This window comes from Sorex fumeus, unplaced genomic scaffold (assembly GCF_029834395.1).
Source record: "Sorex fumeus unplaced genomic scaffold, SorFum_2.1 ptg000024l, whole genome shotgun sequence".
NCBI classification, from domain to species: Eukaryota; Metazoa; Chordata; class Mammalia; order Eulipotyphla; family Soricidae; genus Sorex; species Sorex fumeus.
This window is the reverse complement of record NW_026606081.1, coordinates 179,627-195,893: the sequence shown is the minus strand read 5'-3', so window position 1 is coordinate 195,893 and position 16,267 is coordinate 179,627. Positions and strand designations below refer to the sequence as shown.

Genomic DNA, 16,267 nt, shown 5'->3' with positions numbered 1-16,267 from the left:
TGTACACAATGTTATGGGCTTGGCCACACTGAGTATCACTGGTTTACTTTTCTATCTTTTTATTTTAGAAAATCTAGGACTTTTGCTTCTATTCATTCAGAGTTCAACCAAAGTCTGACATAGGAAAGGCATTTCATTTATAGAATAAGTCTAAATAATTACAATTATTAATTTTTAAATAATTAATTTTCTGCTTATTAAATATAAGTAACAATTTACCACTAACAGTAAGAGTAAGAGCCAGAGTCCCTGCATTTTTGCACCAATTCACTCAGTCTTAATTTTTTACAGCTCAAGTAAAGTTAGCCAAATAATAACTGCACATGGAGTAGATTGTACTAGAAATAAGAAACCAATAAATGAAGGAGCTTTAATCATCCTTATAGGAAGAATGAACATCTTTGCTCACAGGGAGGCACTATATCTTTGATGCCATCCACTATACAAAACACCCCTGGAAAGTTAGTCAGAACAAAGAACTGTCAGAGTCTCACTTTGCATACTCACACATAGAGGCCTACGGAGAAATGTTTCTCAACAATAGCACTTCTCATTTCTATGTTACTGTCACTATTGATGAATTTTCCTGAGCACACCAAACATCAAGCCACTCCTATTACAAGACCAACAATGACTAAAGAACAATCCATCAATTTGTCTGACACAGCTTTTAGTTCGGACAACAAGCAGCAGGGGAAATCCCGTGATTGTATTGATCCTACCATGCTTCCGCAGAAAACTGGACCCAATGAGCTAAACAAATCCCATAAATCATTAGGTTCTACTGTAAAAAAGTCATTACTTAAGCTTTACTAATCACCTTTCCACTTGGTTTGAAGTTTTCATCAAGATACAGCAAGGTATATTAGCAATGGCATGGAATTCACCTTAGCCCACAAGAAGGAAGTTGAGGGCAAATCTATCATCCATTACAAACCTGCTCAGAGAGTCGAAGTTTATTTGAACAGCTTTGAAGACCAAAGAGGTATAATTATTCATTACTTCTTAGGTACCATGGTATTATTCTAGCTCCAATATTTGGGTAATTTTATTACCCCAGTAGTTGCAATTTAATTTTTTCTCTTAGCATGCCGATCTCTTTTCAAACACTTCTTTTGAAAGCATCATGTGCAGAAGAGACAAAAGCATTTTCATAAAACTCCCAGAAAACTACTATATCTTCTACATAAACAGCGCATTAAACTGTTATCCTTATGATTTAGCACTATGAGTAATACAGAGATACCCCAGTAACTAAACTAGATGTCCTGTGCCCACTTTTTATTTAGTTGACAACCGGAGATTAAACCAAATACCCTAAGTTTGGTGATGTTAAAAGAAAGAAAATAACATAAGAATGGTTAGGGTTGAGTCTTAAATTTTCAAAACTATAACTACATAACTAAAGAAAAACACCTTCTTTTCTCTATAACTATACACCTCTGACACCAGCATATGAGGTTCTTGCCTTATATTAAATGACTTTGATCAAATTACTAGGAGTTACGTAGCCACTGCAAGTTGTGTGCTGCATAACACAAGAATGATGCCAAATTTAGATACCAACTGTCAGTTCCAGGTTTGCACCCATAATTCTGACTGGCTTGCTATAAATCAGGGGTTCCACAATCTCTTCTCTGAATTTTATAATTTACTGGAATAGCTAATAAAATTTAGGAAAGTGCTTGCTTTTAATTACTGGTTGATTATAAAGTATGTTCGAAACAACCTTATGGAAGAGATTCACAGAGTAAGGTACCAAAAACGTGATAGAGCTGGACAGATAATACATCAGGCAAGGTTGTTTAATTTGGATGTAGCCAATACAAGTTCAATTCCCTGTACCCTATAATATTCCCTGAGCTCAACAAGAGAAATATCTGAGTGAATAACCAGAAATAACCCCTCTGTACATGCAGGTGTGGCCCCCAAAACAAGAAACTAAAAACAGCTTTAATTTCTGTTCATGTAACAAAAAATGACATTTTGAATTCTGCACAGTTGTTCAATGAATTGGTTACAATAGTCCAGTTGACACCACCTGGTGATGGCACATCTGAACCATCAAGTGAACAAGATCAAGCTATTAAGAGAAACACTGAAATATCCATTAATTCAATAATTTATTTCAAACAGCACTGTGGGGTTGAAGTTTTTCTGAGAGAAGTAGTTGCATTCCTTTTTAATTTTTAAATTTTATGTTAAATTAAATTTTAATCATTTACCGTTTATATACAATAATATTAGTTTTGAATTAGAGCTAAATACCTCTCTGTATGTAATGTTTCTGCACATGCACCATCAAAGTCTAGTGCTATCACACCATTAAAATGACTTCCTGGACTCACTAGTTTTCTTTCCTCTAGCAAATACCAATATATTTCATAGAGTTGTAGAGTTATTTTATTGTGCTCTGCACTTTTGGGATTTGGTTATTTATATTGAGCATAAATAAAACCGCCCTGCAATTGTTTTACATGTCCTAACTTCACTTAGTAGAATTGCCTCAAATTCTCTCCATGTTATTACTATGGCACATTTTTTGTTTAACAGATAAAAAGTATTTCATTAAGTATATTTGAAGGGAATTTTGGGTACGTTTTGGCTATCAAGTTGCAGTGATTCACAAGAAAGGGACCAGGTATAAAGTCATAGCCTCTGAGCACTGAATCCACTAGCAAGACAACAGCTGCTTTGTTTCTCAAATGATACAACTAGGAGATATTTGAGGAAAGTGATACTTTCCCATAAGGGACTGTATCTTAAGAGTATTCCCGTCTTTGCGCCTTCCCTCTGACCTGGGACTGGAACCCCACTGCGCCAGTGTCTGCAGGCACCCCCCCCCTCCGACACTGGGAGGAAAAGGGGATCTGCATCTGTCTGCCTGTCCCTTTGGTCCAGCCGCCCATCAGAGATGCTCCCTTGTCCCCCACCCAGTCTTTACTTCCTGGACAAAAACCTGGTATCCGTGGGGGCATGGCCACTTCAGATGTGGGCGTGGTTTTAAAGTGGGCGTGGCCTAATTTTCGGCGGGCTCCCGCTAACGCGGCCGCAGGTAGTTCACTCAAACCAACAAATATTTTTTTTACCCTGATATTTAACTGAATCCAAGTGAATATAATTTTTTTTAATTAGTGAAACACCATGAGGTACAGTTGTAGATTTACAATTTTTTGTGATTGGGTTTGATTATACAATGATCAGATACCCATCCCTCCACCAGTGCCCATTTTCCACCACCATGGATAATATCCCCCCCACCCCCATCCCCCCATCCCCCCTGCCTCTGTGGCAGGGCAATCCCCTGTGTTCTCTCTCTCCTTTTGCAAACCAACAAATATTACCCCTCCTCATACACAACAACATGAGGAAACAACGCAAATCCCCACCACAGGGAGACCATGAGGAAATACGTCTAGAAGCCTCAGTAGGTGCTAGCCACCTTAAGGACCTCTCTGACAAGGAATTCAGATATGAAGTCATCAAGATGTTCAATCAACTCGATGAAACAGTCACACACATATCCGCTAAACTGAAAGAGGACATGAAAGAAACAATCGATCGCACAATTGACAAAATACAGCAAGAAATGAGAGCCGAAATTGGAAAGCTCTGCACAGAAATGGCACGCATCACAGATTCCATAGATAAAGTCAAAACCTCACTCACTGCCCTCAAAAATAGAATGACCACAGCTGAGGAAAGAATCAGTGACTTGGAAGATCAGCTGCACCAAGCCAACAGACAACAGCAAACAATGGCAAGAGACCTCAAAATAGCTCAAGAGTGAATCAGAGTCCTACGAGATGATTCCAGAAGAAACAACATTAGAATCATTGGACTACCAGAAGCACAAGGAAACAATACCAATGAAAAAACCATGCTTAAACAAATTATTGCCAAAAAATTCCCAGAGCTCCATAATACAGCCATCCAGATTCAAGAAGCCCAAAGGGTTCCAGCTAAAAGAGACCCCAACAGAAACACCCCAAGACATATTATAGTTAGAATGATCGATGCTGCCGATAGAGACACAATACTGCAAGCAGCAAGGGCCAAAAAGGAAATCACATACAAAGGAGCACCCCTGAGATTCACATCAGACATCTCAGAGGAAACCCTACAAGCCCAAAGACAGTGGCGAGATATAGTCAAAAAACTCACTGAAATGAATGCTTCACCAAGAATACTCTATCCGGCTAAACTCTCACTCCAAATAGATGGAACACTACACTATTTTCTAGATAAACAGCAGCTCAGGAACTTCATAGAGTCAAAACCAAACCTAAAACAAGGACTAAAGGGGCTACTATAAGACAAGACAAACCCTACAACCACAACACACCCGCACAGAAACATGACACAAAACCCCATAACCATACTCTCTCTCAATGTCAACAGTCTCAATTCACCATTGAAGAGACACAGAGTGGCAAAATGGATACAGAGACAGAACCCAACATTCTGCTGCCTACAAGAAACTCATCTCAACACTCAGAGCAAACACAGACTCAAAGTCAAAGGATGGAAAACAATCCTGCAAGCAAACAGCTCCTGTAAAAAAGCTGGGGTGGCCATACTAGTATCTGACAACATTAATTTCACCCTGAAAAAGGCTAGACGGGACAGTGAAGGCCATTTTCTATTCATCAAGGGATACGTACAACAGGAAGAAATCACACTCTTAAATGTATATGCATCTAATGAAGGAACAGCCAAATATTTAAAACAACTGCTAACAGATTTTAAGGAGGACATTGCAAGCAGCATAATAGTACTTGGAGACTTCAACGTTGCCCTATCACCTCTGGACAGATCAACAAGAACAAAACCCAGCAAGGAATCATTGGCTTTGAAAGAAGAAATAGGAGAGAGAGGGCTTATAGATTTATACAGGGCTTTACACCCCAAAAAGAAAGAATACACATTCTTCTCCAGTGCACACGGAACATTTTCCAAAATAGACCATGTGCTAGGACACAAAACATACCTCAACAAAATAGGGAAGATAGAAATAGTATCAGCCATCTTTTCAGACCATGATGCACTGAGGATAGAAGTGAATCACACACAGACACGGAGAACCAAATCAAACACCTGGAAATTAAACAACTCGATGCTGAACAATGAATGGGTCAGGAACTAAGTCAAGGACGAAATCAAAAGATACTTGGAAACAAATGAGAATGAAGACATGAGCTACCAGAACCTATGGGATGCAGCGAAAGCTGTATTAAGGGGAAAATTTATAGCTCTGCAAGCATATCTTAGGTCTGTAGAAATGGTGCGCATAAACAACTTGACCTCACAGCTCAAGTCCTTAGAAAAGGATCAACAGAAAGAGCATAAATCAGGCAGAAGGAAAGAGATCATAAAAGTTAGAGCAGAAATCAATGACATGGAAACCAAAGAAACAATCAGAAAGATCAATGAAACCAAGAGCTGGTTCTTCGAGAGAATAAACAAGATAGATAAACCACTCGCAACACTCACAAAGAAACAGAGAGAGAACCCTAATAAACCGAATCAGAAATGAGAAGGGGGATATCACAACAGAAACCAAAGAAATCCAAAAGATCATCAGAGACTACTTTGAAAGTCTGTATGCCACGAAACAAGAGAACCTAGAAAAAATGGACAAATTCCTGGACTCTTATAATCTCCCAAAGCTGACTCAAGAAGACCTGGAGTATCTGAATAGACCTATTAACATCAATGAAATAGAAACTGCAATCAAAAGCCTTCCCAAAAACAAAAGCCCGGGCCCAGATGGATTCACTAGTGAATTTTTTCCAAACATTTAAAGTGGACCTGTGGCCAGTCCTTCTCAAGCTCTTTCAGGAAATTGAAAAAATGGAAACTCTCCCAAACAGTTTCTATGAAGCCCATATCTCTCTAATACCAAAAGGAAACAAAGATACCACGAGAAAAGAAAACTACAGGCCGATATCCCTGATGTACACGGATGCGAAGATTCTCAACAAAATACTAGCAAATAGAATTCAACTACTCATCAAAAAGATCATACACCATGACCAAGTAGGATTCATCCCGGGGATGCAAGGCTGGTTTAACACTAGGAAATCAATCAACATAATCCACCATATCAACAAAAGAAAAGATAAAAATCATATGATCATATCAATAGATGCAGAGAAAGCATTTGACAAGATCCAGCACCCATTTATGATGAAAACCCTAGCCAAAATGGGGATAGAGGGGACTTTTCTCAATATAGTTAAAGCCATCTACCACAAGCCTACAGCAAGCATCGTCCTCAATGGCGTAAAACTGAGAGCCTTCCCTCTACGATCAGGGATGAGACAAGGATGTCCACTCTCTCCACTGCTGTTCAATATAGTATTGGAAGTACTTGCAATAGCAATTAGGCAAGAAAAAGATATTAGGGGCATCCAGGTAGGAAAGGAAGAAATCAAGCCCTCAACTATTCGCAGATGATATGATACTATACTTAGAAAACCCTAAAACCTCTATCAAGAAACTTCTAGAAACAATAGGCTTGTATAGTAAAGTGGCAGGTTATAAAATCAATGCCCAAAAGTCCATGGCTTTCCTATATGCAAATAGTGAAAGAGAAGAAAAAGACATGAAGAAAACAATCCCATTCACAATTGTGCCCCAGAAAATCAAGTACCTAGGAATCACCTTAATTAAGGAAGTAAAGGAACTGTACAAAGAAAACTACAAAACTCTACTTCAGGAAATAAAAGAGGATACGAGGAAATGGAAAAATATCCCCTGTTCATGGATCGGGAGAATTGACATTGACAAAATGGCAATACTTCCCAAAGCACTGTATAAATTCAACGCAATCCCTATTAGGATACCCATGACATTCTTCAAAGAATTGGAGCAAACACTCCTGAAATTCATATGGAACAATAAGCCCCCACGAATAGCTAAAGCAATTCTTGGGAAAAAGAAAATGGGAGGAATCAACCTCCCTAACTTCAAATTTCAAACTTTACTACAAGGCAGTATTAATTAAAACAGCGTGGTTCTGGAACAAAGGCAGAACTGTAGACCAATGGAACAGGGTTGAATATACTGACATCTCCCTGCAAGCATACGAGCATCTAATCTTCAATAAGGGGGCAAGAAAAGTGAAGTGGAGCAGGGACAGCCTCTTTAACAAATTATGCTGGCAAAACTGGATGGCTATATACAAAAAAATCGGCTCAGATCTCTGCCTAACTCCATGTACAAAAGTAAGATCTAAGTGGATTAAAGACCTCAACATCAGACCGGAATCTATAAGATACATTGAGGAAAATATTGGCAAAACCCTTCATGACATAGAAGCTAATAGTGTCTTCAAAGATGTCACACCGCTGGCCAAGCAAGTGAAAACAGAGATAGACAAATGGGACTATCTTAAACTAAGAATCTTCTGCACCTCAAAAGAAACAGTGACCAAAATACAAAGACAGTCTACAGAATGGGAAAGGATATTCGCCAACTACACATCTGATAAGGGGTTAATTTCAAGGATATACAAAATACTGGTTCAACTCCACAAAAAGAAAACATTCAACCCCATCAAAAAATGGGGAGATGAAATGAATAGAAACTTTGACAAAGAAGAAATCCGAATGGCTAAAAGACACATGAGAAAATGTTCCACATCATTAATCATCAGGGAGATGCAGATCAAAACCACAATGAGGTATCACCTCACACCACAGAGACTGTCCCATATCCACAAGAATAAAAGCAGCCGGTGCTGGCGCGGATGTGGTGAGAAAGGGACACTCCTTCACTGTTGGTGGGAATGCCGACTGGTTCAGCCCTTCTGGAAAACAGTATGGATAATTCTCAAAAAACTAGAAATTGAGCTCCCATTTGACCCAGCAATACCACTCCTGGGAATATATCCCAGAGAGGCAAAAAAGTATAGCCGAAGTGACATTTGCAATTGTCTGTTTATTGCAGCACTCTTTACAATAGCCACAATCTGGAAAAAACCTGAGTGCCTGAGAACAGAGGACTGGTTGAAGAAATTCTGGCACATTTACACAATGGAGTACTATGTATCTGTTAGAAAAGACGAAGTCATGAAGTTCACATACAAGTGGTACTACATGGAAAGTATCATGTTAAGCGAAATGACTCAGAAAGAAAGGGATAGACATAGAAATATTGCATTCATCTGGGGAACATAAAGTAACAAAATAGGAAACTAACACCCAAGTATGGCAGAGATTAGTACCAGGAATTTTACTCAATGACCCGGAGGACAACCACACATGTTAGGGGAAGGGGGAGCTCAGAAAGAGAAGGGAACACCAAATAAAGGCTGTTGGGAGGATCCGCCCACGATGGGAGAGCATGCTGAGGGTAGACTGTCGACCAAGCATGATTGCCACTCAATGCCTCTTTTGCAGACCATGGCACTCAAAAGGAGAGAGAGGGAAGTGCCCTGACACAGAAGCAGAGTGGGATGGGGGCTGCGGGGGGAGGGGATGCTGGGATCCGTGGTGGTGGGAAATGCGCACTGGTGGAGGGATGGGTGTTTGATCATTGTATAATCGAAACCCAAGCACAAAAATGTGTAAGTCTACAACTGTACCTCATGGTGCCTCACTATTAAAAAATAAATAAATAAATCACGATCACGACCACCCTGTTGTTCGTCGATTGCCTCGAGCAGGTGCCAGTAACGTCTTCTTCGTCCTAGCCCTGAGATTTTTTTTTTAAGTGCCATATTCAAGGCTTTTTCAGGGTTAGGAGAATGAGATCCATCATTGTTACTGGTATTTGGCATATTGGGTATACCACGGGGAGTTTGCCAGACTCTGCCATGTGGGCATGTTACATTTGGTAGCCTGCCAGTTTGACCAAATTAGGAATGAGATGATAAGATGTCATAAGATGATAAGCTTCCGGGAGCTGAGTGTGATAATCTCTGGATCCTGGCCGTTGTTGGAGTTACACGGCAGTTGGTGGGTGTAACTGTCTAGTTACTGGCAGGTCCAGTCCCAATCTGTGCAGGCTTGGAGATCTCAGCCCCGGGTCCCACACACCTGGGTTCCTCTGTCAGTTCTTTTATGCGTGAGGCTCATCCAAGTGTGTGGAGAGTGGTCCCAGCATGGCCTTGGCTGGGCCTCGGTGGTCTTAAATAAATAAATAAATAAATAAAATAAATAAATAAAAATGAAAGGTCTTCTGTTATACCATCATCTTGATCCACAATTTGTTGCTTATCTCTTCCCATTATATTCTTTCTTTTTTTAAAAAAAAAAAGTCTACTTTGTCAGAACAGGAATAAAGATGGTCTTAATATGAGTAACTATTAAATTTAAATTAAAAATAAAGTTTTAAATATTTTTTTTAAAAAAGAGTATTCCCTTTGGTACTTAGAAGGATTTTCAAAAGAAACAAAACAAAGACCAATTATAGTCAACAATGAAAGTTATTAACATAATGGATCAGTCCAAAGGACCACGATCACAAGAATACAATTCATCTTCTTCTTTTGTTTTATTTTTTAAATTTAATTATTATAGTTTAGTTCACATGTTTACAATGTTAAACATTTATGGTTTTAATGCACAATTACCTCACCTCACCACTGACAAACTGCCCAAGACCCTTCATCAATGATTTTCCTTACATTACTTCAGTAATGTAAAGTTTAAAATTATTTTCCCCTGGGATCAGAGTAATAATACAGTGGGAAGGGCTTGCAAATGACCAACCGAGTTAGATCCCTGACACCTCATATGGATCCCTGAGGCTGCCAGGTAATTCCTGAGCACAGAGCCAGGAATAATCCCTGAGCACCTTCGGTGTAGCTCAAACACTAACTGGTAAAATAAAATTGCTGTCCCCTAAAACTTATCTATAACCACTCTCTACCTTGGTAGTGTCAGTTCTATAATTCAAGGCCAAGGTTTGTCACAATTCAGTGTAATCTATAACCTGGGTTTGTTTCTTCTATACGAATGATAAATAAGAACATCCAGTAACTGTCCTCCCTCTGAGTTTCTCAACATAACACTCTCCAATTCCATCTCGGCTGCAATGAACTGCATTATTTCATATTTTCATTGCCACATGGTATTCTACTGTTTGTATATAATAAAACTGCTATATCCCTTCATCTATCATTGGGCATTTTGGTTATTTGATATCCTGGCTATTAATACTAAGTGCTATGGTAATCATAAGTATGCATTTGAATTTATGCTTTGTATTTTGTGGTAAGTACCAAGAAGTGGTACTACTGGGTCATATGGAAGCTCTATTCTTTTTGTTTGCTTGCTTGTTTTAATTGTCTTTGGGTATTCATCTTCAGAAGCTCTATTTTTACTGTTTTGATAAATCACCATACTGTTATACATAGCAGCTGAACCAAACAACATTCTCACTAACAGTGGCTTTCTTTTTCATCATATTTCTTCCAATACTACATCATATTGAAGAGTTTTTACATGTCAAAAGAAACTCTGGTTAACATAAAAAAAAGCAATCTATCAAACTAGAGAAAATATTTGTACAGAATACATTAGATAAAGGGCTAATATCCAAAATATATAACATTCTCACAAAACTCAATAACAAAAAGATCTAATAACCCCATCAAAAAAAGAGGTAAGGAGGAAGCAACGTGATAGCACAGTGGATAGGATATTTGCCTTGCATGAGGCATACCTGAGTTTGATTCCTGACACTATGTATAGTCCCTCAAGCCCACCAGGTATGTCCTAAAGCACAGAGTCAGTAGTGATCACTGAACACTGTGGCCCAAAAATGAAAAAAATAGGGAAAGGAGATAAAGAAATATTTTCATGAATAGCACATATGTACAGTCACTGGGCCTTAAGAAAAACAGTTCGTCACTTATTGTAGTATTATGAAAATCAAAATGACAATGAGATGCCACTGGATGCCACAAAGAACAGCATGTATCAAAACCCTTGGAAATAATCACTTCTCCTTTTCAATTGCAAATCTTGTTCACACCCACCATTTCAATCTACAGGAAGCAAATTCAACCATGTAGAACTGTGTGTGACTTAGGCACCTAACAACTTTAGAAATCTTTGACTTCTTCTACCCATTCCAACTCCCTTAGCATATACAAAGAAGCAAAAATGGCCTGTTCTCCACAATGGAGGCAGGAAAACTTCAATTTTACCCTTCGATAGCACAGTGGGTAAGGTATTTGTCTTGCACGTGACTGACATGGCCAACCCAGGTTTGATTCCTCTGCCCCTCTCAGAGAGCCCGGCAAGCTACCGAGAGCATATCGCCCGCATGTCAAAGCCTGGCGAGCTCCCTGTGATGTATTCAATATGCCAAAAACAGTAACAAGTCTCACAATTTGTTGTGAGACATTACTGGTACCCTCTTGAGCAAATCGATGAACATGTTACAGTGCTACAGTGTTATTTTTTTTACCTAAAAGCAGTGCAGACTGATGTAGGGGGGGAGGAAAGATCATAAGAGAAAGAGCAACACTACATCAGTATACAAAGCATTTGTTTTCTGTGTGACAGACATACAGACCTCAGTGAACCAGCTTCCACGGTTTCAGGACACCTGAGGAGGTGCTGTTACAAGTTGTATGTTCATTAACACTGGCACATCTTTCAGTGTCATGTGCCTGATTTAGCAGTCAAAGTCAAATTGCTTTCTTAACAGAATCAAAGAGTTATACTTCTTGACTGGTATGAATCTGACACTTGTGGTCTAATTTCCATTGTAGTTTTCCTTTCTTTTTTAATCTTTGTTATTGTGTGGTTTCTCTAAAATCATTAACATGTTAGTCTAATTATATTAAAATAATAAAATTTACATACTATATACAATTTGAAATAGTGTCTTGTTGGTATTTTTTACATTATCTCTTGTGAATTCTATTCAAGAGAAGTTTTCTACTTCAATCTTACGAGTTTAACTTATATTAATATAATCTATTTCTGTCTCTGTGATACTTAATTTTTTCTAATTACTAACTTAAAAATTAGTATTTCTAAATTACCATATTTTTTATTTAGTAGTTCCAAATATGGCTATTAGCCTGGTAATTTTTAAATATAATTGCATTTTTAAGTTCCAGAAGTTTTTAATTGTAGAATTGTATTAGTTTTTTTTATTAAGTCTATTAGTTTTTTTATTCTCTTTCAAATTACTATTGTTTCAAATCTGCACTTTTAAAACTTCTCCCTATTCTCTGGAAAATTGTGTCTAAGTGCCTCTCATGGAATGCATTATCTGCTGAGACTTCTGGGATATTTTTTGTTGTTGTTTAGAAGAATAGGAGAATTTCTCTGAGTTGGTTTTGTATTTCTTTCTTCCTGGTGTCCCAGGAGAATCACTAGCTCAGGATTAACTTCATAACGATTTGGTATCATGGAGGTCTCATCTGAGTCAGGAGGAACAAGTTTGAAATTCAGACTAATGGAAACACAGCTATATTATTTCAACTTTTGAGGAAAATATTCTACTTAAACCCCAGTCAATGAAGTGTGAATGACCTGCCTATTTCCCAGTGCTCCAAATGGTAATTTTTTTTCTACTTTACACTTTCACAGAGAAGAGGCCTTTACAGATCCAACCTCACAACAGAGGTTTCACATTTATTTCCTTGAGTTTTTTTGATTCCATAAATACTATGCTGTCCTCCTATAATGTCCTACATTAAGCATTAAAACTCAAAGCAAATAGTTGTTAGCCAACTCTTCCTCTTCCCAATAACCTGCAAGGTTATATTCAAGCTCAGCAGCTCACTAGCTTACCCTTTACTTTTCATTTCCTGGTTTCACACTTAGGGTTTCACTTTCTTCTAAGATCAAGGACAGCCTCAAATGAATATTTGTTATATTTTATCCTGCTGTTTAAAGGGGTGGTGGTCAGGGAAGGGGTCATGGTGTTAGCTTTGATATGCTACACCTCTCCTGAAGACCAGAGTAGTAGTATTCTTCTCTCCCGCCCCCCACATTTGCTATTGTTTCACTGAGTCCCACACTTGGTTTGGAGTTCACATACCTAGCAACAGTGCTTGTCAAGGTCACACACGTGATTGAGGTGCCAACATACACTTGGTTGTAACATACTGGAGATAAAAAAAATTGGGATACCTGGGACCCCATGGGCAGTGCTGCAGACTCTCAATCACTTGGGGGTGGTTTCAGGAATCAGTAGTTTCATACCTGTAAGGTAGTCACTCTACCAAGAGCCACATCCCTGGGCCCCAAAGTAGTATCTTTTGTTTCTATTTAACTAAGTTGAATAAGAAATCCCCTGAAAATTGAATAATTAAATTGTGAAAATAGCAGTTAAGTGTTCCAAAAAATATGCTCTTTCAACAATGAGCGGACAAAATGGCTTGCAAAAATGTTTCTAATTAAAAGCATACAAGTGACTACTGGGGAAGATAGAATTAAACTCAATTCTAATTTGTATTTTATACAGGCCTGTATCATTGGTATTTAAATAGCAGTATCATTTTTTTTTGCAGACTTATACATTTTTGTGCTTGGGTTTCAATTATACAATGATCAAATACCCATTCCTCCACCAGTGCCCATTTCCCACCACCACAGATCCCAGTATCCCTCCCACCCCCTTTCCCCCATTCCACCCTGTCTCTGTGGCAGGGCATTCCCCTCTGTTCTCTCTCTCCTTTTGGGTGTTGTGGTTTGCAAAAGAGGTAATGGGTGACAATCATGTTTGGTCTATAGTCTACTTTCAGCATGCTTCTCCCATCCTGGGAGTATCCTCCCAACACCTTTATTTGGTGTTCCCTTCTCTATCTGAGCTCCCTTCTCCCCTAGCATGTGTGGTTGGCCTCCAAGCCACGGAGTAAAATTCCTGGTACTAATCTCGGCCATTCTTGGGTGTTAGTCTCCTATTTTGTTACTTTATGTTCCCCAGATGAATGCAATCTTTCTATGTCTATCCCTTTCTTTCTGAGTCATTTCGCTTACCATGATACTTTCCATGTAGTACCACTTGTATGTAAATTTCATGACTCTATCTTTTCTAACAGCTACATAGTACTCCATTGTGTAAATGTACCAAAGTTTCTTCAACCAGTCATCTGTTCTCCAGCACTCAGGTTTTTTCCAGATTCTGGCCATTGTATTTCATTTCATTTTTTCATTTCATCATCCTGTTAATCGTCGATTGCCTCGAGCAGGCCCCAGTAACGTCTCTTTCATCCTAGCCCTGAGATTATATTCACGGCTCTTTAGGAGAATGAGACCCATCATTGTTACTGGTATTTGGCATATTTGGTAGGCCACGGGGAGTTTGCCAGACTCTGCCCTGTGGGCAGGCTACATTCGATAGCCTGCAAGTTTGTCCAAAGTAGGAATGAGATAATAAGATGTCGCGCGGCCGCGAATGCCATTGTAAAGAGTGCTGAAATGAACAAACAATTGCAGATGTCGCAGTATCATTTTTTTTTACACCAGGAAAAGAGCATATAAGTTAAAATTATATAAAACTGTTTCCCTGCGCAAAGTTAGAGAAAGAAAATATTAGTCATACTTCTGTTTCTTGCCCCTAATTACACATTAGATAAAGGTAAGAGGAATATGGAAGAAGAAACTGCCATTTTAATTTAAATGGGGTGATTAGAAGAGCTGCTATATGTGTAATCTACAGTTTCAGCAGCAGCAGCAGCAGCATAGAATAGCTAAATTTTAAAAGCAAGTACTCATTAGCTTAATGCAAGGCCAAACTGTGATTCCCACAGCGTCCCTTTTAGGACAAGTCTGAAAAACAAGAAAGAGAGGCAGCCAAGCTGGGCAAAGTCACACTCCAAATGTTGCATCAGCAAAGTTATTTATAGAAGTCCAAGTGAGGTTTTAAGATTCTAATTAGAGTAGCTATTTGAAGTCTCCTCTATGAACTTGGAAAGTTTAGATATTTAAACATAATATTCAATATTTATCTTCTTAATTTGAATAATCACCTTCCTGATGACCTGTTCACTATTTCTACTACTATAGTATTCAGTGCTTTATAAAATATAACTGTATTCCTATTATTTCTACTCCCCTCCACTAGAGTATGGAAAAGATATTTACCTCTGAAGAGCCAAAAATGACTGTAAATAAATAATTGTTAAATTATAACTGATCCTTATTATATGATTCTTCCACTTTTATAATGATTTTGTAAGCGCTTACTTGGTAATGTAGGCATGAGGCAAGCCATGTGAATATGAAAGGGATTAACACTCAAGAGAAATGCAAGAAAAAGTCACAGGACCTGACATGGGAGTAAATCAGTTACTCCAGAATCCACAAGAAGTCCATGGAAATAGAACAGAGAAGTCAAAAAAGTAATAGTAGTAGTTGATGAGGGCAGAACAATACCATTATTTGTAACTACATTGAATAAGAATTCTGGCATGTTTTCTTTTCACTGTTATCAACTGTACAGATGAGTGCTACACTTTATCCTGAAGCCTGAACAGGAACTGGACAAAATAGGTAGACTATAAGGTGCAATGTCAAAAGGGAAACTCATTTGGAGGCCATTATAAGATAACCTAGGTAGGGTTGTAGCAATTAAAGTGGTAGGAAATCACTTTTTTTGAATGTCTATAGTGAAAGACAATGGAAGTTACTGAAAATTGGATATAGTAAAAGTTGTGAGATACACAGAAAAAGTGTAACAGACAATCCTCTGTGGTGGGAAAAGAGAAAGAATGAAACAGTCCTATCATTTTTAAATCTGTAGAAAATTATTTAATGTTTAAGAGGGAGGCATTTTGAGAGTTTGAAATGAGGCAGAAAATAATTTTTTTAAATTGTACCTGATTTTTTAATATTATTACCAATACTATTTTAATATTGCTACCAATTATGTGATAAATGTATTATTATTTTCACTTTATAAATAGGAAAACAGATACAGAGTAACCTTCTAACATACCAGTAATCTCATAACTGGTATTTTAGGCAGCCAACATTCAATCTTATTAGATAATAACTAAATTTATATAATTTCATTATTTTTTAATAAAATTATTATGCCCTACACAGTTACAAACAAAAATATATACCATTGTCATTTAGTGGCATTTCTAATAGGGTCTACATTAGAATACATAGAGTATTAAGCATGAGTTTATAATTATATATTGTCTACAAAGAGTTAAGAATGTTATAAATAACACAAGTCACTTTTAGTCTAAAAACTTCCTTGATCCTTTAATTAGTAAACTACAGGCTTCCTCTTTCCACAGTCATTATTTCATTTGTTTATGCATAGATATATTTAAGTT

The 16,267-nt window shown here is 37.9% G+C and overlaps 1 pseudogene; it reads left to right on the top strand.

Moving 5' to 3' along the window:
* The first annotated feature begins 630 nt into the window (after positions 1 to 630).
* The window catches only part of LOC130023678 (annexin A10-like), a 47,531-nt pseudogene continuing 31,894 nt past the window's right edge, over positions 631 to 16,267 (top strand).